The sequence below is a fragment of the Equus przewalskii genome, chromosome 19 (genome assembly GCF_037783145.1).
Source record: "Equus przewalskii isolate Varuska chromosome 19, EquPr2, whole genome shotgun sequence".
In the NCBI taxonomy this organism is placed as follows: Eukaryota; Metazoa; Chordata; class Mammalia; order Perissodactyla; family Equidae; genus Equus; species Equus przewalskii.
In genome coordinates this window covers 21284736-21308074 of record NC_091849.1, presented here as the reverse complement: position 1 = coordinate 21308074, position 23339 = coordinate 21284736, and the positions used below count along the sequence as shown (strand labels likewise).

General features: G+C 37.3%; 1 long non-coding RNA gene across 1 annotated transcript in view; it reads left to right on the top strand.

The window, feature by feature from the left end:
- Positions 1–10663: 10663 nt before the first annotated feature.
- The window catches only part of LOC139077278 (uncharacterized), a 19048-nt gene continuing 6372 nt past the window's right edge, over positions 10664–23339 (top strand). Inside the window, exons 1-2 of the long non-coding RNA XR_011529648.1 lie at positions 10664–10927; positions 15803–15880. This is a non-coding gene — a long non-coding RNA (uncharacterized lncRNA). The remainder of the gene's footprint in view (positions 10928–15802; positions 15881–23339) is intronic.

Genomic DNA, 23339 nt, shown 5'->3' with positions numbered 1-23339 from the left:
GTTCCACCTGGTAATTAACTGTGAAATATTGAGTGGCCAATGTCTGACCCGAGTGTTTGTGCCAAGCAAAAGTTTCACTTGCGTTTTTTTTTTTCTTTCTCTCTCTCTTTCCCTGCCAGTTTGTGTGTATGTGTGTTTTTAAGTATTAACTCTCATGGAAGCACATGCCTGTTTCAAATTCCCAGACGATGAGTCAGACCCGTTCAGTGAGGTTCCTGGAGAGTCACATGATACGGTTTGATGAAACTTCACCTTATGAAAGGTTGAAGGAAAAAAATCAGAACTCTTTCAGATTTATATATACATACACATATACAAATACATACGTATATATACACTTGAGTGTATATATATGCATATATTATGCATGTCATTTTGCATACATGTACACAAGAGAGAAACAAACAGAAAGACACATACATGCAGAAAAAAATCCCTTTGCTTTTATTTTTCCTGTTCTCCTCTGTAGATATTTAAAAATCTGGTGATCCAATAGCTCATGCCTCTTTGAAACAAGAAGAAAACAAAAGCCCTGTAGCATGCTACACATGGATTTTAGCTAAGTATCTATTCCCTGGATTAATCAATAGTAGTGAGACTAGAAATCTTGAGTCCAATAGGATAGAGAGGTAGCATTGCTGAGACTTAGGATATACAAGTTTTTTCACTGATTATTCTGATAAGATGTTTTAGGCTTATCTGGCTCTCTAAAAAGATTCTGTAGGACCAGCCAGTGGTGTGGTGGTTAAGTTATCGTGTTATGCTTCAGTAGCCCAAAGATCGCAGGTTCAGATCCTGGGCACGGACCAACACACTGCTCATCAAGCCATACTGTGGTGGCATCCCACATACAAACTAGAGGAAGATAGGCACAGATGTTAGCTCAGGCCCATCTTCCTCACCAAAAATCTATATTGTAATCCATATTTTTCTTCAAATCAGTTTGATGCTTCATGGTATCATATCTTGTTAGTTTGAACAATAAAATAGACTGCTTCCTGTTAATAAATCTAAATCATAGTAATTTTTGAAGCTTTTCTTAATTTATTTCTTTATATAATTTCTTGAAGCATAAACTCATTCTAGGAGTGATTTTTGGAATGTAAAAGCCTTGCTTGCTAATGAACCCTAGCTATAGGTAGGATTCAGTCACTTCTCCTGAAAACTACGTTAATCATAAAATAGTAAGTATTCTAGAAAGATCATGTTTCAAGGTGAGTGTGGACAGAGGGCAAGGAGGCAGAGTATTCCTTAGAAGGGAAAGGTTCACTTCAAAATATTGAGGGTGTACACAGCATTTTTAGGAGTATCTTGGTGTTTTAAGACATCGTGGCAGAAGTAAACTAAATTAGCTGCGTTGATTCATTCATTTAATGAACATTTATTGAGACCTACTATGTGCCAGACACTACTAGATGCTAGAGATTCAAAGAAAAGTACACTACATTTCTACCCACAAGTACTCCCAGTTTGAAGAATGAGAGCTGCATAAGCACATAGTTATAACTCAGGAATGTGGAATTTCCTGTGAAAACACAGGTGCAGAAAGGACTAACTTTGTCTAGCAGAATTTGATAAAAGTTCATAGAGGAGGTGATACTTGATCCAAATCTTTACAGATAAGTAGGAAATGATTTACTGAAAAATTAGTAAAGCAAAGGAAAAAATATTATGAATGTTGAGGAGGGGAAGTTAAAAAAGAAAGACTTATCGAAGGCATAATTTATTACCAGTGAGAACAGGCCTGTACTGGGGAGTCTTGCATGTGCCATTCATTTTCACATTTATTCTGGAATAATTCAGAAGGTAAACATCTTCCAGAGGTGAGTTTATAGCCAGGAAGATGAAAGCCACTAGTAATCTAGGTTCTCTCTCATTCATTCATTCATTCTCTGTCTCTGCCTCTGAATCTTTCTTTCTCTCCTGCTCAGATTCTCTCATCTCTGGGCCTAAATCATTCTCCTTTGAAGACTGGAACTACTTTCCATTTGCACACTACGGTTTACATACCACCATGTCTAGTTGCACTCCAGACTTACTGCTATTGCTACATCTAAATCCCAGAATTCCTGGAGGGAGAATATTATCTGCCTAACTGATCCAATGCACTGTGGTCAGAAGTGGTCACAATGTCCATATATGAGTCCTGGAAACAAACCTCTTTTGAATGGGAAGGGCATTCCCAGGGTCGGCAGGCAATCAGTTGAGCGTCACCCCAAAAGTTATCAACTACATAGGATAGTTCCAATTTGGATGCACCAAAGGGATTTTGGGGTATCATATATCACTGTTACCTTTTGCACATGACAACCTAAATTTGCTAAGGTTGCTTTGTATGACTTTTACTTCTTTCTGTAACTATTTCCTGGGTGTTTGCAGGGGAAAAAAAAGGATTCTGGTATGTCCAGGAAGGTGTATTTTTCCATGAACAGAAGAATAGTGGGCTGGATCACGGAACTTGAGTCAACTTGAATATTTGTGATTCTTTTCTTCCTTCCTCACCATAGTCACTACCTTCAATTAAGTAACGAAGGCCAATTATACCAGGGATTAAGTGTGATGCGAAAGTTATATAGAATTGGAAATTACTCCTTTGGAAGTCAATTTCTTCCTGTGGTCTGAACATAAGAAGTAAATTTCAGCAAGATTCGGAGATTCACGTATAAGTAGAGCCTGTAAATAACTGGAATTTCTCCCAACATATTTCCACCATGGAAAGGTGATGTAGCTGGTAATGTAAGTCACTCATTGGGCTTTGTTTTATTTCTTTGTTATTTTTATTCTCAAGTGTTTCAAATTCCTTACATCAAAGCTGGCTATCAGATCATAGGAAAATGGACTTTTCATTATGACTTGAGCTACTTTGTGGAAATTATTGATAAATAACTTTGATCCAACTTTTCCATAGACCTGTTTGTACCCAGACTTATAAAATAATTCTGAATCTCATCTAAATTATCTCAAGCTTGTATTCACCAAAGGTAACCTTAGCTGTTCTAATAAATAACCTCCCAAGTATGGGTCGTCTATTACTTGCTCACTTAAAGTTCCAATTAGGTGCTCCTGTTTGCTAGATAGCTCTTCCGGTTCCACCTTGTGGCTTCACCATGTTCCACAGATAGCTTCCAAGGTCGCCATGAAAGAGAAAGGGATATAGAGAATTGCAATGGTCCAAGCCTGGAAATGGTGCACATGACTTCTACCCACACACATTCAATTGGCCATTAGTCAGTCATATAGCTGTGCATAATTGCTAGCATAGCTGCATGTTGCACAAGAAGAATGAGAAATAACTGGGGTGAAAACTAGCTAGTTTCCTCACAAAGCTCTTGGTGAAGTCTCTCAGAGCGCTTACCTTGCAAAGAGTAATCAGAAAAGTTATGCTTATTTAATCTAAACTGAAATGAAAATCACTCAGCCAAATTTAAATCCAATGTATAGATAAATTATTATGACAAAGTGCTCCTTATGTTATTTTGTTGTTTATAATCCAAATAAGCATTAAGTAACTCTTAAAAACACACACAACACTTTGACATTTAATTGAAAGTTGGATTCCAAACTCTTGGGTTGTGTATAGATATCCAAAAAGAGAAATAGAAATAACCTAAGTATGTGAAATGCACTAATATTTTTCTAAGTTCCTTGTTTTAAACAAAACTATTTTATTTGTCATTCTTTGTTGTATAAATGAAATACTAGTAGAAATTGTCAATAAAATACTTCATTATTCTTAAAGTGATAAAATCCTATGCTTAATTATTATTTTAGTCGTTGTGCAAATTATTACATTTTGCTAAAATTTTTGATGATCCATATTTTCTTATACTATTTTGCATCATTTTAGAATAAATTTAATATTGTTCCCCAAATTTCTTTCTTCTTCAGTTTTGGGTAATTAAGCTTATATTTCTTTAGATTTTCAAGTTCTAGTGTTTCTACTAGTTTCTTCTATTTGTAGGAAATTATGGTGAAGAATTACTTTTGTAGGTTGGGGAAAGAGGGACTGCAAAAGTATGTTTGTTTGTTTTTTTTGCTTTTTATTTTTGGTTTTTAATCAGTTCAAGTCCCCTGGATTTTTATCTATACCTCTCACTACAGTCTCTGGAGGACGTGTTTATGGTTTGAATTCTAGAAAAAGTTGCCAAGTGAAATCTGGGAACACCCAAGGAATAACACAATACCACAGAGTTAATATGATTGATGATATCATAGCTCATTTTTAACAGATGTCAAAAGAAGGAAAATCAAGCTGCCGTTACACAAAATGAGCCCTTGTTCGCTTAACAGAAGACCTTTATAAGTAAATCCTAATTAATGGTAAGTATTGACTGGGTTAGGTGATGGGCATTTGGAGGACTTTTGGAATTTCAAAAGAAAAAGACATCATAAAAATCAAAATTTCTAAAAGATGCTTATATATTCCTTTGTTTCCTTGTGCTCTATTTGACCACAATGTTTTGCGTTGGTGAATGGATTCTAGTTAAGAAAAGTTTCTTTTTAGAAATAGAACCACATTTGTTGAACTGTAAAATTCTCCCATGTATGCAGTCCTAAAAGCAGCTTTTCAATAACTGCCAAATGAAGTTCTGTTTTCCAACTGTGCTGACTTGGAGAGAGTGTGTAGGTGGTACGCTTTAACAATGTATGCATGTAAAAAGAATTTGGGGACAGTAAAAAGAAACAGTTGTATCTGAATTTAGTTAGAGATGATCTGTAGTTTTTTGCTGAACGCGACCTTCCATTGAACCAGACTATTTTCTCTAAGTGTATTGCAGTAGGTGTTGACCATCTCCGAAAGGATAAAGCAGTTAGCTAACTTGCAGAATACCTATAACATACGTTCATCAGCAGCCACTAAATCCTTCTTCTGAACGGGCCCTCACACCACTTTTGGAGATATGGACAAGGGCAGAAGATACTACAATTTCTACTCTAAAGTGATTCGAGGAAAGTAAGAAGTCCCACGTAAAGGAAAGGTACTAGTTCCCCTTAAAGCATCTAAGGAATTTCTTATTTTTGAAGCATCGTCTCCTCCCAAGCTTGATGCTTATAGATGTGGCAGATCCATGCACATTGGGTATGTTATATTTGATAGCACGAGTGTACACCTACTATTTCTATTTAAAATTAACAACTCATAAATTTTCATTTCTATTAAACAGACACACACATACACACAAACACACACACACGAGTGACTATACCCAGAAAGAAAATTACTTGAGTCTTCTTTGAGATACCGGTAGGATGCATCCTACTCGTTATTAGATACTGTTATTTCAGATCAAGAAAGGGGAGCAAGAGCACTTTAGACACCATGTCTCATTTTAATTTGAAAATAGCATGCTAGACTTAATTCTGGAAAAATCCTTGAGTGTTGTCAAAAAATGCTAACTCAAATGCATTTATATTTTTAACTTTGTGATTTCAACAGTCTTTCCCAAGAGTCAACAAGGGTTTCTATGAAGGACCAGTAAGTATTTTAGACTTTGCAGGCCATAGGTGTCTGTTGCAAGCTACTCAACTCTGCCTTTGTAGCAAGAAAGCAGCCATGGACAAGACATAAACAAATGAACACGACTGTGTTCTAATAGAAATGTATTTACTAAAACAGGCATTTGGTCCATGGGCCATAGTTTGCCCACCCCAGTCTTTAACAACCCTCATTTCGTGTGCTAGCTGAAATCCTTTTCCTCCCAGAGAGTCATAGAAATTATTCTCAAATTATTCATCATTTTAGCTTCTTATCTGAAATATGGACATAAAATATTGTTTCCCCCCACTGGTTATGAAGAATATGACGCCCCCGGTAGATAAAACAGACTACAAACCTTTCATCCTCTCTGGGTCTTTCTGAGGACAGTGAGGGCCTGTAGGAATTGAGAAATAAGTTCATCTGTCAACTTATAGCTAAGAATTCGAGGCAAGAACATGGGGTTTTGGTTCCACAAGATGCTCTATTTAAAAGGACACTGCTGAGAAGCCTAGTGTTCGGTACTACTGGGGACAGTCTTGAAAATAATGACCTGCTTTTTCTGAGCAAAGCCAACTCTGAAAGAGGATGATGTCTACAAATGAGGTCTCATAAAAGAATATAATTAAACACTGATGCTCCTTGCAGTGAAAGAGCTTTGAGATAATGACTACAGTGGCACGCATTGTACCAATGAGAACAAGATGTCACAATTATATATTTGCAGGTTGATTTAATCTGACAGGATTCTTAGCAACAGCGAACTTGGTCTGTCTGTGCATAACAACACAACCTATGTGTTCTACAAATGAAGCTCTATTTATCTTTTATAAACTTACATGTGTCAATTAGCAAACTTCTTAATCTAGACGGACGTTCTTATCAGTAGAGGTCCAATATAAATCTGCATTTGCTGGGGGACAGAATTTGTAAGTCAACGTCTTCATTTAATTAAAGTCTTTTTAAAATTCTCTGTAGAAATAGAGTCCTTTTTTATTAGTTGCTTTTTGAATGATGTTCTCTCACTGCAAAGTTCTAATTATCATATCTTCTCAAGTATTCCTAACAGATAAATTAGCAGCTAGTCGGTTTGGGGTGTCCCTCACTGTTAATTGAGGAGAGAGAGGAATGGGCTATATTAGGAGTTGGCAAACTGTGGCCTCGAGCCTCAAACTGTGACTACCACCTATTTTTGTATGGCCCACAAGATAAAAACAATTTTTACATTTTTAAATGGTTGGAAAAAAATTAAAAGGAGAATGTTTTTTTGCCTCGGTAAAATTATATGAAATTCAAATTTCATTGTCCACAAATAAAGTTATATTGAAACACAGCCACACTCCAAAGTCTTGCTGCTTCCATGCTGTGACAGTAGAGATGAGTGTTTGCCGTAGAGACACTATGGCCAGCAAAGCTTAATATATTTACTTTCTGGCCCTTCACAGAAAAAGTTGGCCCATCCCTGAACTACAGGAAACTTCAGATCTCCTTTCCAACTTTTTATTTTAATGTGACCGTTATCTCCTTCCCTTTCCAATTCCTGCTTCGCCTTGACTTTGGGGTGTGGGAGGTATTCCAGAATAGCAGTGGAAGTTCAGCCCAAAGGCCCAATTTTGTGTATGACAATGCACCTTAATATACTTTCATCTCAATGCTGTGAAATATCCAGGTCAACCCAGGTACTCATTTATCAAAATACATAACATTTACATAGTGCTTTAAAATTTGTAAAGTACTGTCACATGTGTTGTCTCTCTTGATCCTACGCACTGGTATATTCTCTTTGAAGAGGAACATGAGCTCTAGGTATGTTAATTAACATTCCAAAAATCATGCAACTAGTAAGTGGTGGAGAGCAGACTCTAAACTTGACTCTGACTCTCATGTTATGTCTACACCCTGCCTTAGAAGATAAGAAATACAAACAAAAAGTCTGTGATCTGACAGTTATTCTTGTCTGGAAATCATGCACAAAGCTCATGTGAATTACACCTGGGAGAACTTCTTCTTTCCCTGTCACCTCAACATAAACCCTATAAGAACCAGGCTGGCCTCCCTTTCTCTACATAGAGTAGCAGAGAGCCAGAGCAATTCGTGCATCAAAGAAGAAGAATTAAGAAGCAACACTCAAAACTGTAAAGACTTAGGAAGTAAATTAACTAGTCCCCCTGATTCTGCCCTTGATTTCCTAAGACCACGCAATGGACTAAAAGTTTATGTCTCCCCAAAATTCATGTGTTGAAATCTTAACCCTCAATATGATGGTATTAAGAGGTGGGACCTTTGGGAAGTAATTAGGTCATGAGAGTGGAACCTTCATAAACGGGATTAGTGGCTTATAAAAGAGACCCCAGAGAACTCCCTGCCTCCTTAAGCCATGTGAGAACACAGGGCAAAGACAGCTGTCTATGAACCAGAAAGTAGGTCTTCATCAGTCGCCAAGTCTGCTGACTCCTTGATCTTAGATTTACCAACCTCAAGAACTGTGAGAAAAAAATTTCAGTTGTTTACAATTCACGCAGTATATGGTATTCTGTTAAAGCAGCCCAAATGGATTAGGGCTGACCACACAGCAGCCAGAGTGATCTTTTGAAAATCTAAATTACATCATTAGAATAAATCCAAATTCCCACAAGGCTGTACTTGTTTTACCTCGCCATCCCTCTCCCTTCTCTCCCACTCATCTCCTACCACTTTCCTTCTCATTCAACCCATTATAGCCACAATGGGCTTCTTCCATTGATGATGACTGCTCATTTCCACCCTTCCTATTCTATGGGAGTGGAGAGTTACTACCCAAGACCTTAGGGTGCACTTCTTCCCATCATTAGACCTCTACTCAAAGGGCAACTTGTCTTCAAAGACACTGTGTTTTACCACTCCCCCCATCTCTCTCTATCCTGGCATCCTGATTTGTTTCTTTTTAGCGTTATCCCACTCTAAAATTATTTCGTTTGTTTATTGGTACAGTTCCTTAATATCTTTCTTCCTCCAATAGCATGTAAACTCCTTTGGCTCAAGGACTTTGCCCTTCTTTTTTACCAACACCCAGAGTACTGCATGGCATGTAGTACACATTCAACACATGGATACTGAACGGATGGACCAGGTTATGTGCAGCTTTTGAAACACAATTTTCCCTTTTCTGATAGACCTTTGTTGGTGATAAAACAAGGTATGTTATTTCAACCAAAAGATATAGTATGATAGAGCTCTCAATACGAGGGTAATAAATATATGGAACAACATAAGAGGTGAAATCATGAGTTCAGTCTGGAAAGAAAAAAAATAATCTCTAAATTCTGCAAGCATGTAGATTGTATATAGCAACTGTAAACATTTTTACCTGTAAACATTCTTTCCATGATATCCATTTGAAGCCTCAGCTTTTTGGTGTTCTGGCCTCTCACGATTTCAAGGCACCTGGGTGTTAATAGGTGTCTTGTGTCTCTAAACTGCCATGTTTTGAAGATAGAGCATAGAGCTACCTGAGCAGAAAGCCAAGAAGCCCCATTCAACTGGCTCCTACTGTGGTTCAACGCCTTCAAGGCAAATACATTTTGACTGTCCCAAATATTAACAATAGTCAACTTTGGGAATATTAACTCATCAGAGTTATCAGTGGCAAGTGGGAGTACCTTAAATTCTCTTTTGTGTGTATGTGTGGGTGGATAGATTAAAAGTTGTGTTTAAACACTCTTTAAACGAGTATTGTTAAATAAGTTGAAGATCCTAAAGCTAGATAGTACCTTAGAAGCACCAGATCTAAGCTGAGCAAACTGATTTTTGGAATATCTTTTATTTTAAGAAAATAGAACTTTATCAAATTCAACAATAGTCAAGGGAGTGATGTTTTAGTAATACATGGCCTACCTCTAAGGTGGCCATGAGGATGGAGTTGAATTATGCTCGAGACACCGTGATTTAATGAACCATGGAAAGCACATTGACTTCAAGGGGACAAAATGTGCTCAGCATATTTCGTCAGGAAACTTAGAAGGGATCCTTTTGAAAATAATCCAAATTAACTATACCTCAGTGGGATCAGGTTAGAGAAGAGAGAATTGTGGTTGAAATAGTCAATGTGGAGTTGATTGCTAAGAAAACTTCAGTTTGCAGGATTTTATAAATTTTCCTGTCAGGATCACTCTAAGGCAGAGCTGTGAATTTTGTGTTGGATGTTTTCCCTACATTTCCTTCCTAAGCCTCTGAGTTTCCTTTTGGGGACCTTCATTCCTGCCCCATCCAGACCCGAGACACATTTCTTCTTCACCCTCCAGTCTTTGATGACGCCTCCATTGTCCCTATATTCTCTCTAATTATTCTTCCTTTATCTGCCATCAAGATTTCTTATCCAATAGTACCTGGAATTTTGCAATTTACTTTTTCCCTGGTATGCTGAAATCAGGTACTTATTTTTATCTACCATCATGTATTAAGTGTATATGCATACAAATGTGCTGAGTGTGGTGTCTGGTACAGAGAATAATCAGACATACACACTTCTTTCATGTTACTTAAAATGTTTGCCAGTTGTCCTGGAGGAGATAATACAGTTCAATCAATGAGTAAATGGCTTATGACAGCAGAATATTTGCTTTTTAAAAGATATATAAGGACATAGAATTTTAAAAGAAAGAAACGGTTCCTTAAGAAAAAGATCTCTGCTTCTTTTACACATAGGTAGATAAGATAGTCAGGGAAAAGAGATCATTTTCAAAAGCACTGTGTAGGCAAATTCTTATCCTGCTTATGCATGAACCTGATTGTGCCACTAAAATTGCTAAATTAAAGTTACTGTAACTAGAGGTGGTAACTGGATAATGGCCTTCCCCTGACAAGTGAATGCATGGACCAAGGTATTTATGCACAAAGTAGAAGGCCTTTGTAAGTAGCAAGAATCCAATTTCATTGCCATTATTACCATTGTGCCAAATGACTTGTAAAATAAAATAAATGAGATCTACTGCACCTAGCAAGCTAAGACAACTCCCCATTCATCATTCCCTTGAAAACTGTACTCCGACGGTCTCAAAATGAGGGTGAGAGAGAGGATTAGTTCTGACCTTCCCCTGATCGGAACAGAGTGTTACTCTTGATCTCACTTCACTGGTTTCTGACTAGCATAGCATTTTTCGTATTGTCTTATTTTTCTCTCTTCATAAATCAAAGGGAGAATCTAAAAGAGCTACAGGACCTGCCTCCTTGTTGTAGTTTTACACAGAAAACTCCTTTTGCTGCCACTGGAGTGATTGGTACTTGAGCAAATAGGCAAACACTAGGCTCTAGGTGGAAGCTGGTAATTCCGTAAACACTCCGGAGAACCGTATCCTGATGGCTATTGGGCATAGCTTGAAGAATGTGTCATTCTCTCATCACTGCCTGCCTTCAGAGTCCATATGCTCCTTTAGTGACGGGCACATTGTGTCAGAAAGGAGCAAGTGGCAGCAGGTAAGGAAAAAAATGTGGAAGGCAGATTTTTAAAACATATACAAAAGATTGAGAAGCTCCAGTGGTAAGTCTTGATGGGGGTCCTGTGAAAGCTGTTTCAAGATGTTTGTGTGGACCCTATCTCATTGTGTGAACCAGAGAAAAGCACTTAGCTGCTCATATTGTCCAAAGCATATATAGTATTATTTTCACAAGAGTAGCACCACGTGCTGCAATGACTATTTCAGGTCACTTGAATATCTAAATCAAGTACACTTTAGAAGTTACTGAGGTTTTTTTTATTGTCCGTCTTGACATAAAACTATAGCAGATCACGTTTAGGGAGGTTTTCTCATTGATATCGCTGTGGATGAACTCATTCTTCCCTATGTCCTCTGAATTTGGCCTGAATTATACCCACCTTCAGTGTGATTTAGTTGAAAAGGTACAGGTCATGGAGTTAGGTAAATCTGATTATGAATCCCAGCCCACCATTTACTACTTGGGACTTGGTGAGTCACCTAAAATCGCTGATCCTCACTTTCCCATCTAGAGTAGTAATAATATTTAGATAGTTGGTGGTTTTATTCTTGTTTGGGGGATTGTTTATTATAGGCCAGGCACTTTGCTAAGTACTACATACATTGTGTCAATCAATACTCATAATAACACTGAAGTATTAGCCACCGTTTATGTTTTAGGAAACTGTCATTCAGAAGGATTAGTTATCTGGTCTAGTTTAACAGCGAGTAAGGAGCAAAGTCAAAATTCACATCTGCGTGTGATTGAAAGCCTGTGCTCTAACATGGCTGTATGGGGATTAGGGAGATGGCGCTTCACAGGCACTCCTGAAGGGTCCAACACTGGCCTTGTGGTGTTTCTTCCCCTGTCACTACTGCCACTCCCCATGAGCGATAGCTATAGAAAGAGGCACGAGCCTTCCTTCCAGCATGACTTCCTTCCCTTTACCGCCCTTGTTGGTGCCGTGATTCTTTTACAAAATACAAAACCTAGGTCCTGACCGTGTCTCACCTGGTTTCTTGGCTTAGGCTAAGGCTAAGACCTTTGTGTCTTAATCTCTTAAGAGTTATGAACCACTTCTCCTTGAGTCAACCTTTAATTCTACCCCACTGGACTCTAGAATTCTTGTCTGTCTAAATCTCATGGGATAGGAGCTCTCTCTCTCCATTTGACGAAGCTGAGTACCCTAGACTTTAAATGTTTTTCCTGACAGAGTATAATTTATCTCCCCACACTTTCCTGATTTAACTAATTTTTTCTATTATGACTCTCTTACCTGGATGCATGAAACTATAACACCTAACTGTCTTCCCCTGCCTTGCTAACCTTTATATAATATATATATACATAGAAGTGTGTGTGTGCATATATACATATACATGTGTGTATGTGCAAATGTGAATGTATATATATGTAGTTTGTGTGTATATATGTATATTATATATGTGTGTGTGTGTGTTTATATATACACAAAAAATCACCCCACTTGTTTAGAGAACTCATTCCTAGCCCTTTCACTCCCACAGCTTCCCACAAACTGACAGACATTCAACCTGCCATGTGGTGTTAAGACCCAATCCTAGGGCATATGATGCCCTGCAAAAGACCCTAAACCTCATGAACGGGTTATTTTCATCTCAACCAACAAATCCTGGTGGTTGCAAACACAATGCAGATGTAATATCACCTATGAAAGACCGTGAAAAGATAAAACCAAAACAAAACAAAAGGTAAACACTTTATTATCCTTTTTTAATCATGAACATCTTGAATCTGTACAAAGATCTTTTTTTCCTTTGACTTACTTGGTAAATTTATTCAAAAAATGCATTCTGCTACCAAAAACAAACAAACAAACAAACAAATACTGTCATCAAAACAAAACATAAAAGCAGAAAAAAATTCAAGCCTTTTTACTCTCGTGGTCAAAATGTTCCTTGAAACAGTATACCTAAGTGTTTTTCAAAACCACGGATTACAAAGTCCTTTCAATGTTTTCTCAGTACCAAATATTTCACTTAAAATGTAACAGGTGGATGATCCAATGTTTTCATTAACTTTATATGAGAGCTCAATTATAATGCATTACATTTTTCACAAAAAGCGGGTAGCTTTTGTGTGGTGTATGGGTCCCTATGATATGTATATATGCCTTTTGAAATCAGCTGGTTAAAAAAGTCTGTGGAGCACTATTTATGCGTAGCCTGGTATGTTCAAGATCTCTTCCTCCCTAAGCATGTTTGGGTGGTAGAGCTCAGCCTGTGGAAAGATACGGGTCGCTGACCTCTCCCATGTCTGAGATGGGACTGGAGATGGCCACTGTGCTTGTAACCACAGTTTGAGAAATAAGGAAAAATCCATTTGGAAGTTTTTTTCATAATAGATAATCTGAAACCAGTTATTAATCCAAAGAAGTATAAATCAAGAAAAGGAACCATAATGCAAACAAATAAGGGACTTGAGGGAGCTGAAATAAGGAGGTTTGAAGCCAACTGAAGGAAGAGGAGCCTAGAATTCCAGGAACAAGAGATCACGTATGTGTGGCCAATTTTGGGGAAGTTCTGATGGACTTAAGGAGGTCCATAGGAAATAAACATATGCCCCAGTGCTAGGCTGGTTTTGACTAGACGGATAAACGCAATGTGGTCCTACCTTTAAGGACAGAAAGAGCAAAAGCTCTCACAGGTGTGGCAAACCTCCCTATTTGGAGAGGATATTGTTTGTATTTTTCCCGCTGAGCCAGAGTATGGCCTTCGGATCCTTCTCAACATGGCTCCTTGGGCATCACTGCCAGCCATTGATGTGGGCTGTCAAGTGAAAGTGACTTGCTACCTCTGCTTAACTAGCTTTTACCTTCATAGGGGAGCAATATACCAGCAGTCAATCACTACAACATATGACAGCACATGGTAAATTTTTTAAAGTAATGTAACAATAAAACGTGCTTAAGAGAACATTGATTTCTGATCAGGGTGACAGAAGCTTCATGGATTGAGTGGACTTTGAGTCAAGTAAGTATTTTTAGAGCATAAAAGTAGAGAAGAGTTGGGAGGAGATAAGTTATTTTATATTGTGAATATGAAAATATATTATTTGAGTTTTGGATTTAGAAGGCTGCTATATGTACCATCATGTTTTAAATCAAGGGGGAGAAAACCTTCCAACAAATGGGTAAAATAATTAAAAGGCTCGTGTGTCCCTTAGAGGGATTTATAGTCTGCAAATACAGCACTGAAGGATGAGCTCCAGAATTTGGTAATTTTCTATTTCTAAATGTAGGCACTATTATTTATGAGAATACTAATTCTTTTTTATGGTGGTCACATAATCAAGTGTTTCTATGATTAAAAAAACTATTAAAGTATTGGTCTCAAAAACAAAATAAATCATATGAGTAACTAAATTTACAATAAATGCTTTATTTGTGGGGTTTTTGTGTGTGATTTATAACTGAATCATCAAATATTCATTTCACATGAGCATGAGGGCACTACTCACATCATATAAATGTATTTTTTGGTTTAAGTTGAAGAAAAATGAGATCTATGAATGCCTAAATTCTGAGCTTAGAAATAGATAAATATACATATTTGCACTTTCAAGCATATGGTGACTTGTTCTTCAGATAAAGCTTCATATACAGTGGACAAAATCCTCTGATGACCAGAAAAGAGTGAATTCCAGCAACTCTGGTACTTCCTCATAGTGTCCATTCTTGCTTACAAGAAAATTCAGTTAACTAAACCTTCTAGAAGCAGACAGAGTCCCACTCTCAGTATACCACTCAATGTCATTTTCTTTGTTTTGTTTGATGTCTTTATTTGTTTTGTCCATGAGGAAACTATTCAATTTGGTGAGGGGCTAGAATCATTCCATGCAGAAAAGAGAATGTTTTTAACTCAAATACACTCGTGGCTTAAACTGAATATTGTCATTGTGTTTAGGGCTTCCATAATGAATTATAACAAACCAAATGACTCAAAACAACAGAAATTTGTGCTCTCAGAGTTCTAGAGACCAGAATCCAAAATCAAGGGTTGATGCCTTCTAGATGCTTCGATGGAGAATCAGTTCAATGCCTCTTCCAGCTTCAGGTGGCTCCAGGGGTCCCTTGGCTTGTGGTAGCATCACTCCAATCTCTGCCTCCTTCACATGCCTTCTCCTCTGTGTCCTGTCTTCTCTCCTTCTCTTCTCTTATAAGGACACTTGTCATTGGAGCTAGGGCCCACGCTAATCCAGGATGATCTCATCTCAATTATCTTAATTATGTCTACAAAGACTCTCTTCTCACTGCCCAAGTAAGAAACATTCACAGAATTTGGGTGGACATATATTTTGGGCATCCACCATTCAATCCACTACAGTCATGTCCTATTATTTTTCCTGTTATTTGCATTGGAGGGATAGCTGATTTCTACCCCTTTGATAATGATATTAAATAAAATAAAAAATAATCTGTGACTCTGCTCGGTGAAATTTAACTCTCTTCTGATTTTATTTGGCTTTGTTAATAGATGTAAATTTCATGCATCTTCCACCTGATTATAAGGCATTGCTCTAAATCAACAGAGAGCTTCATTTCTTCTTATTCTTAAAATTCCTGAAACATGACATTCTAGCTGAAAGAAATAATAAACAGCCATCTATTTACTTGCAATTAATTATTTATTTTAGTTATATGTTCTCCAAGAATGCAAGAATTCATCTATTGAATTGTTTACATGTTTTAAAAATATTTTAATGTTAGAGATAATATGGTGTAGTTAAAATAAAATGTACAAGCTTTTGCTAGAGATGGAGCTGGCCATGATTCATAGCTCATAGCTTAGCACTTACAGTCTGTTTGATTTAAAGCGAGTCATTGATCTTTTTCAGTGCCTGTTTTCTCATCTGTAAAATGGAGACACTAATACCTCCTGTGCCTATTTATCATGAGGATTAGAAAGAATAGAGGTAAGTCATCTAGTGCAAAGCCTAGCACATCGTACTTACTTTATAAATAATATCTGTTACTTATACGGATTTTGTCTATACAGCAAAGTATAAAAGGGAATGTTGATTGTTAGCTCATCCATTTAATTCATCCCAATGCTGAACTGAGTAGTCTCTGGTCCTAGGTAGGTTTGAGGAGTGTGGTTTAACATGTGACGGCAAGGTCTGACCTTATATCCTAACACTTTCCTTAGTGGATTTGCTTCCCCATCCTCTCATTTGTACCTAGTAGTCAGGCTACTCTCTTCACTCTCCCCTGAAAACATGAATCTCTTTCCTGACCACAGTCTTGCTCATACTGTTTGACTACTTGGAAATGGTCCTCTTTCTTTCTGCAATCCACACTTGCCCCCTATTTATGGCCCAGGGGAAGTCACTTATTTTCTTGGAAGATTTCTCACGTTATGCTCAAATGTATGTTCTGCTTTGAAATTTTAAAATTCTTATACTGTGTACTCATTTTAGCGTTTAACACATACTGCTTTGCGTTGTTAGAAGAGGTAAGTTAGGTGTTTTAAGTCATCAAATGTAAATTTCATGAGGTCGAAGATTCTAATTCATTTTCTTGATTACATTCTGAAGTTAATTAGATTCTTCTTTCAGGTTCCAGTCTTACTTCAGATTTGTGCTTCCTTTAGATACAATTAAGTTCAACTGCAAGCTCCCATTATCCAGATTGATGGGAAATTCGACTCTGGTCGAAATATTGGGGCTCCCTTCCTCATGATTATTCAGTCACCCAGAGATCTTCAATGGAAACAAACACTTGGGTAGTCCAGTCCTTGTTCTTCCCTAGTTACCCGTGGAAGACTATTATTCATGCTTACCTAGTCTTTGAAATCTAGAAGCTCCTATGTCGCTTATGATAAGAGATGTTTCCACGGCTGGGAGTTCCAATAACAAAAGTTCTGTTTAGCTGTTTTCCTGGAATTCAACCAACACCTTGTGTTATGAGAAAGTGATTCTTAAATCCCAAGTCCTCATGGAGCTCAGAAACCACTATCCTTTTCTTTAGCTTGGAGAATCTTTCTTTGTCTATTTCCAACCTTTCTCCCATCAAGGGCATCATGCCCCTCCCTTACCAACATATCCAGTAAATTCCCTTCTTTGAGTTTAGACTTACAAAGGTCAGGTAAAGAAACCATCTTTAAGAGTCTTCTGTTTTCAACCCTGCATTCCTACCTTAGATGGGTCGCACTATTTAATTCAACTGGAAGTAGAGAAAAAAAATTACAGGATACAACACACTTTAATATTTAAACAAAATATTTTCCATCTGTATTATATTTCCAAGACTATAAATTATCTGGATATGTCTCAAAGACTTGTGGAGCACATTTAGCAATCATCAAAGTATGTGGCAGCCCAAGGAACCAACTGGAAAATAAATTATTTCAAAGGAAAGTAGATTCCAACAGAAAAGTTGTATGTAGGAACTATGCCTCCAATCATATGGGAGGAGGTGAGTGGGAGTTAATTACATTTACAGTATTTATCTCTCAGATTTGTCTTCTAGCTCAGCCCTCACAATCTGAGACCTAGAGTGAGAAGAGATTGAAAGTGAAAACTGAAAGAGAGGTATTTTAAATACTCCATAAGATATTGAAAGCAGGTGGGAGTATTGCTTTAGCATCCCTTTAACATAGTTGAGAGAGGAGATGAGTTTAGAATATTGAGGGCTCTGAACAACAAAGCTTGCCTCTGGCCCATAGAGATTTTGGTACAACATGAAAACATTCCCTGGACATGGGAGCATCCTCACCAAGCACACCATGGTAACATTTACTGCAGCCAAGACCTTCATAGATACATGGGAACCTGGTAATTCCTACAGTGTTAGTTGAGTGCTCAGGGCTCTGTTGCAATGGGAGTAGGTGCCAATGGCAGGTGGACAACTATGGTAACTTGAGTAATAATGAGCCCATGTGCATCCTCATGGAACACTATTCATTATCAGAACCCATGGTATATCACATTCCTGTAGCCTGCAAAATATTATGAGGTCAGAGAAACATAAATATTTAAAGAGAACAAAGAAGGAGGAAGATGAGATTTTCTATAAGGGAGTTTGGAGGACTAATTTGTTAAAAATATGTGGACTAATTCTCTGTACTCTCAAAATTGTATGTGTGGGGATCCGGTGGGTAATACTTTGAAAGAGACTAGAATTCCAGATATATTTCCTCTCAGGGCTACAGCCAGAGAAATATTCTCACAATTTTCTTTGACCCAGAGTCCCTGGAGGCAATACCATGAGAATATTGGTTGGTTCCATCTATATATCTCCTTGTAATAACACTTATTCAGTGGCCAATAAATACTTTATTTGATAAGCTGTACAACTTCCCTTAATTATCTTGACTAATTGTTAGAGAAGCTGACTTCTAAACACTGAGTTAACACTGCAGTTTCTTAACACAAGAAACTGGAGTTTCCTAGGAGAATGTCAAAATGTGAAACAGTTACTCAGGACCAGAAGTTAAAACGTTACTGACAAAAGTGCTTTTACAGTATCTTTAGCTACAAAGTGTAAAACTCGACCCTCTAGTGTTTCCCAAGTATCTGCTGTTTCCTGTAATGTACCCTATCAAATTCTAGTCCACCAATCAAGATACTGAACTGGAGATGGCCTACCATTTTTAAATAAGGTTAGCAACTTCAGTATGTCATATCCTCATTTTAAATAGCCATAGCACACATTACATACAAAAGACTCTAAAAGGTTCTGTAATAAATGTTTTCAAAATGCTTTTACTTGGGGCTGGCCCCGTGGCCGAGTGGTTAAGTTGGCGCGCTCCGCTGCAGGCGGCCCAGTGTTTCGTTGGTTCGAATTCTGGGCGCGGACATGACACTGCTCATCAAGCTTTGGGGAGAAAAAGGAAAAAAAAAAAGAATGCTTTTACTTAGCACATCTCAAATTAATTTTCCATAGTACTCATTTTTCAAGAGATTTCTATCAATGCCCTTGAAGAAATATTGCTTTCTGGAATAGAGTTTGCAAACTGGATGTATTTCTAACTTGTATGTTATTGGGAATTCTGATCATTACCTCCCTATTGAAGGTATCCCATGGGCAATACAGACATTATGCAATGATTTGGGCACCCACTTAATAAATATATTATATAGATATGATACATAAAATACAACATAATGTTATATATATTATATATTTTATGTATATTATGTACATTATACATATATCTAAAAGATATAACACACAAGATTTGGACACATGAGGTATGAACCTATCAGAATAATTAACAACAAGATAGGGACTGTTCTAAAAACTAGAAGGGCGATACTGGCGATAGTAATTGCTCGCAATAACTGAGAAATAGGTAGAGGTTCCCATGGCCTCTGGGTGTCAAGCAGCAAGAGGATGCTTCTGAGCTGAATAGTTACAAAGCATATCCAAATGACTAACATTTAAGTAAGCAAGTATGTTGCAAGTAGGAGAAAACTACAGAGCAAGAGAACGTACACATTAAACTGTCACCTGCCAAGGTAAACATTCTTCCAGATCATTCCATGTTAAGTTTTGGGCTCGGTGAAGCTTTTTAGATTAAAAAAAAAGGAGATCTGTCAGCATTCATATATTTTAAAACTATATAATGTTGTCCCTCCCTGCCATTTCTATTTCCTGTATTTACATTGATAATATAGCTCGAGGTTACCCTCAAACAAGTCAGTGGAGAGCAGAACATTATTTGGTTTGAGTAGATAAATCTTAATATGACCAGAGAAGGAAAAAGAGAGACTATGCCGTGCTGTGCCTATTACGGCCTGCCCCTGCCCCCATTCACACACACATTGCTTAGAATAAGACTCTTCAAACTTTTCCCTTTTATTTATTTATTTATTTTTTTTGAGGAAGATTAGCCCTGAGTTAACTACTGCCAATCCTCCTCTTTTTTTCCTGAGGAAACCCGGCTCTGAGCTAACATCCGTGCCCATCTTCCTCTGCTTTATATGGGGGACGCCTACCACAGCATGGCGTGCCAAGCAGTGCCATGTCCGCACCGGGATCCGAACCGTTGAACCCTGGGCCATTGAGAAGCGGAACATGAAAACTTAACCGCTGTGCCACCGGGCCGACCCCAAACTTTTCCCTTTTAGAACTCCTAATGTCAAAGGAAAAAATACATATATGTGCCCAGAGAGATGAGAGAGGGAGATAATGGCTAACGAATTAAACTCAAGGGCTTCCATTGTAGGAAATATCATTCATGTCTCTTTTACCTCGAAACTTTAAATGAGTACTTTCTCTATTACATATATAGGCATATTTAATACAACAATACTTTATATGCTTAAGAGATCGATACATTTATTTTCTCTCCAAAATCTTTCAGTAAATTCATTGTGCCAGGAGCATAAACCAAATTTATATCATGGCTTCATACAGCTTATGATGCACTACTTCACATTGCCCAGTGGGAGATCTAGAATAAATACAGTGAGCCTCGTTTCAGTAGGTAAAAATTAGAATAATTGATGGAAATGGAGTTATTTATGTAAATATTCACGTCTATAAGGATTAATCTCATGGAATGGCCCACTCAAAAGTGTGGTGACCTTGGTCTTATGTCTCACTCACTTCAGAATTTTAGGTTAAGCTTGAAACACAGTCATCTGGCAGAAAATAACTTTAATGAGACTGCCTCTTCGTAAGAGTAACAAGAAACAGCATATGATTCCTGAGCTTTTAGGGTAAAGATCAGTCCAGAGAGGAATGTTCTGGTACGAGGTATTAATTTCTCAATTTTCCATCTAGGTTCTTATATACCACTATGCTTTGCTTGAGAAAGCAGGATTTAGACAGTGAAAGAATAGTTTTTATTAAAACGTGTTGTCTTCCTAAGTGCAGGTGCTCCTAATAGCTTTCCAGAGCCGACATTTGTTAGTTGTTCATTGAGCTTATATCATAGATGGACAATTGATCTAAAAAAAAAATCCTTTTGGAATATATCTATGTTCAGATTCACCAAGTGAAAACCAGAGAAAACACCGAAGCTAAAATAATAAAAAGCAAAAACTAGAGTACCACCAACTTCCTGTGACGATCAGGTAAGACTTCCAGAGAGGACAGTTTGAATGTTTGGTAAGTGTCATCAGAAATGTATCAAGAAACAGAAAATAATAACAGTATGGTTGAGTCTTCAATCATACTAACACTCTCCATCTATAAATCTCAAAGTTTTACCTGTTATAGTTTAGCTTTATTAATGTGGTTACCTTGGCTTAATAGGTGAGACCAGGATACTCATGCTTAGAAATTACGAGGTGAACTGAAAACACCTCTCTATTCATAAAGAACACAAACATGAGATAGAAACACAGAGACAAGCACTGTCATAGGTTTAATATATTTTGGACCTCACAGCTGCGTTTCAGAATTGATACCTTTCTCTCCGTTGCAAGTATGAAATCAACAAATCCTGGGGAGAGTCAAGCCCTCCTTTGGTAATAGTATGAAGCCCCGCCCCTGACCTACCTAACATAGTTTATGATACACAGTAAGTACTCACCAAAAATTTGTTGACTCAAGAAATTCACACGCGCGCGCACACACACACACACACATACAAAGACACCAGTTTGATTTGAACAAACATCTTTATGTAAAATGCAGCAAAGTAAAAATCCAGTCATTAGCTTCACTAATAAATGGAGACAATTAAAATTCAATCAGGTCATCTAAGCTTGCATGTCTAATTAGCAACCTGAAGTGTGTAGTTCAAACCAGCGTGAGCCTAGAGAGGACGTTTTTAGGGAAGTAACTGTTTCTTTACCCTGGCTCCTCAAGGCCTGCTCAGAAAAAGATCAGAAATAGTCCCAAACATTTTACAGCTTTTTTGGTTGCCGAAGGCAAACTTTCAGAGCCATCTTTAGCCCCCTGTCGGCTATCCCCAATGTCATGCCCTGTGAGTTTTCTACACTAGTCTCTGCTAGGATTTCATCACTGCCTGAACATGGGCCCAAATGATACCCATCCCGTGAGGGAGAGCATCTATAGTGCTCCTGTGGATGCGGCAGCATTGCCAGGCACAACAATTCAGGCAATGGAATCACTGGACATTAAATCAGAAAAACATCTTGAGTTCTACCCCCTTATTTTATAGATGAGAAGCCTAAGACCTAAATAGGTGAAGTGATTTGACTAAGGTCAATCCAAATCATAGTTGACCGATGTTAGCCTAGACTGAACAGTCCAGAGAAAACGAGAGAAGTTTCTGACTGATCTAACAGATTCTGCGTGATCAGCATTACTGATTACCTTATTTTTAAATTAATATACAAAAGATAAGACAGCAAGGAGAGATGGACAAACTGAAAAAATAAAGACACGATGTGGTATTCTTTCGTTGAATCATGTAACTTTTTTGTGTAGTACAAGCCATATTCAAAGCCACATAATACCAGCATATAGACACATTATATGTGTCTAGATGTCAAAAATGGACTTCTGAGGGGTTTTTACAGCTAGCAAACAGACACAAATAATCAGATACATTGAGCTAGCTAACTAATTTGCTAATGGAATATTTGCTCAATGATTAGAAATACACAGAAAAACTCTGCAATTAACCTTTGAAAACAAAAAGAATTGTTACCTAGAAGGTTTTCAGAGCTTAATTATTGATAGAAGCTTAAGGGTAAATCTCAGCTGTGACCTTAAACACTCTTTATCTTTGTATATCACACCTTATTTGAGAAGGAAGACAGTGCCAGCTCCTGAAATGTTCTCACATGGAATGGAAAAAAGCAACTTCCTAAATCTGAGTTAGCTCATCAGAAGAAATTTTGTTTTTAAAAATTTAACGTCATTGCTCCAAAAACTTAAGAAATAGATTTTTTCAATTTATATACCATGCATATATTTCATTAATAAAAAGAATAAAAAATAATTTTCCGTTATAGTATATTTAAAGTGAAAATTTTCTGTGTTGAAAAATTATTAAAATTCTTCTAAGTCATTAGCAGTGCTGGCTTAGCCCAAACACCATCACGTGACAGCTGCCTCTTGCTTCATGTGAAGCTTAATGTAGTTCAAATATCTCTAAGATTAACTTGATAATATAAACCATACATTGTATATAAGGGAAATCATATACAAAACTGGAAGTGGTATGGCAAAAAGAAATAATAACAATCTAGTTGGCAAATACGTGGTATTTTCCTGGACATAATTGATTATGGGTGTTTCCATCTTTACAATGACATATTATTGCATATTTTGTGTGTGTATTTGTCAACAAACAAAGGAAATAAAACAACTTTTATTGATCATGTACCATGTGTTTGGGACATAATACACACACAATAAGTATACCTGAATAAATGAAGGTCAGGCACTGTGCCAGATGACTTATAAGTGCTTTGTCATTTAATTTCCCATAGAGTTTGTTGGCACACT